Below are 3802 nucleotides of genomic sequence, written 5' to 3' on the forward strand. Positions count from 1 at the left end.
CTATGTTACATGGCTAGGGCTCTCCACAACACAGTTTGAAAGTAGAACCCATGAAAATGTATGGAAACAAAATCAAACTTCAACTAAGAAGATTATAAATTTTAAGGAGATAAAATTTTAACTGACTTTATTTAAGACTCTATTTCACTGGATTTCTGCAAGTTCCCAAACTGAAGCTCTCTGTTGCTGGGGTGGGGGGCAGGGGTGTTATTTTAACTTCTCTTTGAAGCAATGATACTACTATATCACTTGATAAACTTTATTTAAGCTAATTTTCAATATCACTGAGGTGTCAGATCTCCATCTGCATTTTATGGAAGATCAAACAAGGAGCTTAGCTAGGAATCCTGTGAAGTACAATTCCGCCTCTGACTCTCCATGAGACTTTGAACTGTGGGATTTTACAGTCTCCTAGGACTTTGTTTCCTAATATAAACATATAAGATCATATATACTGTTCATTTAAAAGTTAATAAAGGGACTTCCCTGGTGGTCCAGTGGTTAAGACTCTGCACTCCCAATGCAGGGGGCCCGGGTTCGATCCCTGGTCAGGGAATTATATCTGCAGGCTGCAACGAAGATCCCATAGGCAGCAACAAAGATCCCACGTGCCAGAACTAAGACCTGGCACAGCCAAATAAATTAATTAATTACAAAAAAAGCTACTAAGAGTTCTTGGGTTTTTCAAAGAAAGCAATGATTTAAGATGAATTTGAATCAACTAGCATATCAAGTTTTAAAAAGGCTTAAAAGTGAATTTAATTGTGACCGCTTTTTAATATCGGAGCATGTGGAGATGGCGCAGATTTAAGGCGAAAGAAAGTTTGTATCTTTCGCTACAATGACTTACGGTGAAGACCACAACTATGATAAGATCAACGTAAATCAAAATACATACCAGGGTTGTGTCAGGAACCCAAAGGGGTGTCCTGTTGTCTCAGAATTATGGTTAAGCATCTGCAGTTGAGAACAACAGACTAATATTCCACATTTTTCCGTTCAGAGAAACTCAAAAGTGCTGCCACCTGCCAGCAGCGTGCTTGAGCAAACTAACTTCCGCTTAGCTTTCTTACCTTATTGTGAGGATTAAATGAGTTAGAGCAGTAAAGTGCTGAGAACAGTACTTGTTCTCAGCTCAAAAAGCTCAATAAAAGCTCAATAAGAGCTCAATACAATGTAGTCATTATTATTATTGTTGGTATTATTTTTCCTGAGGTTATTTTGGCTTGCTGAGAAGACAAACTTGGTCATAGCAGGGACTTATGTGATATTTTCTATATTCTCCCGAGTAATTAATACCATGTTTAAGACATTTTTCTAGCAAACTAAATAATTTTGGTATTTAATAATCTGAGTTTTAAGATATTACTATATTCTTAAAATGTTTCATAAAACTGAACAGTTACAAGTATTATGGAGCAACCAAATAATAAGCTTGGTGATACATATATATGAGTACCTATGATATATGTTAATATACACAAGGATATATATATACACAGAGATTATACACACATATAATCACACAAGTAGTGAATCCATCAGCTAGATGGTGGGGATAAGATTTATATATAAAATCCATAGTATTCATATATGATAGGAATAAACTCTTTGAAAATATTATATCTTTTAAAAGCATTTACAATATAACAAAACAATAAGATAACTAGAAATAAATTGCAAACAGATATTCTAGTTTTACATGGATAAAATTATAAAATAGTTTTGAAGCATTTAAAGGGGAACTTGATTAAATGGAAATGTGTACTATGTTCATAGCTATGAAGATTCAGCATCATAAAGATTTCAACTCCCCCAAATTTATCTATAAATTCCATGTGACTTCAATTAAAATTTCAGCAGTGTTTTTCACGGGATTTGAGAAATTTATTCCAAAATTAATACGAAAGGGTATAAGTCCAAAAACAGCTGAGTTAATTCTGAAGAGAAAGAAGGAGGAAGACACTCTTCTTATACTAGTTACCAAGACTTATTTATATACTTACAGGATGTAAACCACTATGGTGTTGGCTCAGGAAAGGGCAACTACATCAAAAGGACAAAAGAGAAAGCAGAAGTGAACAAACAAAAAAATCACTCACACCTTGTATATATGGGATATCAGTTCATGAGAGAAGTGTCATTACAATATGTCAAACTATGATAAATGCAAACTGCATATCCAAATGTGAAAAAAAAGATATGCATATATTCAATTCCATTTGATTAAAGACCGTATAACTTTCTGAAAAATATAAAGAATATCTTCATTGCATTGGGGCAGAGAAGCTATCTTAAACAAGTCACACAAAAAGAATAAACCATAAAGGAATATATTGATACATTTATCTATATTGAAATTATAAATTTCCAAACAACAAAAGATGCAATAAGCAAGAATGAGAGAAGATGTTTATGACATAGAGAGCAAAGGATTAATATCTAGAATATACATAGACATTTTATAAATAAATACAGAAAAGGCAACCTAATACAAAAAGAGAATTGTGAATGGGTACCTGCTTACTTTGTTGGATTGAATGCAATTGATCAAGCTCATGTATTACTGTGAACAAGTAAATGTTTTACCTTGCTTTAAAAATATGGGTATAGAAGCTATTAATAGAAGATGTGGAAAGGATATTGCATATCTAAAATAGCCTTTTTTCATCCCAGTCTCAGGATTCTACAAATCTATGTTTATGGAAGAGTCAGAAAAGTCACCTTGAAGGAAATTTAAATGACATTATTCTGGACTGTACAGCAACCTTTATATCTTCTCCGGGTGTGTGAAGCACAGGTGATGCTAAGCAAAGTTACAAGAAGCATTCTATCACATTTAGCCTAAAAACATGCATGTTAGAATTTAACAGGTACATCTGAGCATGATTAACTAAGAGGCATTGAGCCTCTTGGGAGTGCCCAGCTGTGTATCCTGGGCTGATCCACATGAGGGGCACTTGCACCTTTAATTTCCCAGTCTTAAAGGATGACCTTATGATATCAGAGGCTAACTTGAAGCCCAGAGGTGATGACCTTCCTCTGCTAAAAATTTAATGTGTCTCCTGCTATTTCCTACCTGTTCAGCTTTTATCTTACTTCAGTGGTCATTGTTGGGGATTGGAGGCTTGAATCTTCACAGAGTTAGTGATTTACTGTTCTCTGAGGGACTTGGCCAAACATCCCTGGCCAAAAGGTGAAGAGAGGGAAAGGATAAGGATGGCTGCCAAGAGGATAACATTGGATTGTAAATAAACAGGGCAACCTTCAAGTTATTATTCTAAAGATTTAGATAGTGCTAAGGCCTACAGGGAGGCTTGCCCTATCTTAGTAATATGCTGTGAGCTGCTATATTCTGTGGGGTGTTCCTTGTATCTCTACTCCTTCTGCCAATGTCACATTGTTTCTTCTTATGCAGGATGAACTAGTTCACCGACTCATCTCAATCCTCCAGAAAACAAGTGTAACAATTTCTTTTTAGTATTTCTTAGATTCTGATGTTGGGTGAAATGAGAAGGAAGCACTGCTAATAAAAAATGTCTATTTTATCATTATGAATATTTGCTACCTCTAAGAAAGAGATACAGACAAGAAGGTAGTTAAGTGTACAAAGAAAGAGACAAAGATTGAACTAGAGAAACATGAGAGATGAGAAGGAGAGAGAAGTGGAAGGAAGAGAAGGAGAAATAAAGGAAAAGGGGAGGGGAGGAGGGAAGAGAGAATGAGAACCTGAGAGACACTTTGTGTGCTTGTGAACACATGCGAACACATCTAAAAGATTCCACAACTTTGTTTGGTTTCC

General features: G+C 35.2%; 1 non-coding gene across 1 annotated transcript; it reads left to right on the forward strand.

Moving 5' to 3' along the window:
* The first annotated feature begins 483 nt into the window (after nt 1–483).
* Nucleotides 484–556, forward strand: TRNAG-CCC. Its single transcript has one exon. It is a non-coding gene; the product is annotated as a tRNA-Gly (tRNA).
* The last annotated feature ends 3246 nt before the right edge of the window (nt 557–3802 follow it).

Source organism: Balaenoptera musculus, chromosome 5 (genome assembly GCF_009873245.2).
Source record: "Balaenoptera musculus isolate JJ_BM4_2016_0621 chromosome 5, mBalMus1.pri.v3, whole genome shotgun sequence".
Classification (NCBI taxonomy): domain Eukaryota; kingdom Metazoa; phylum Chordata; class Mammalia; order Artiodactyla; family Balaenopteridae; genus Balaenoptera; species Balaenoptera musculus.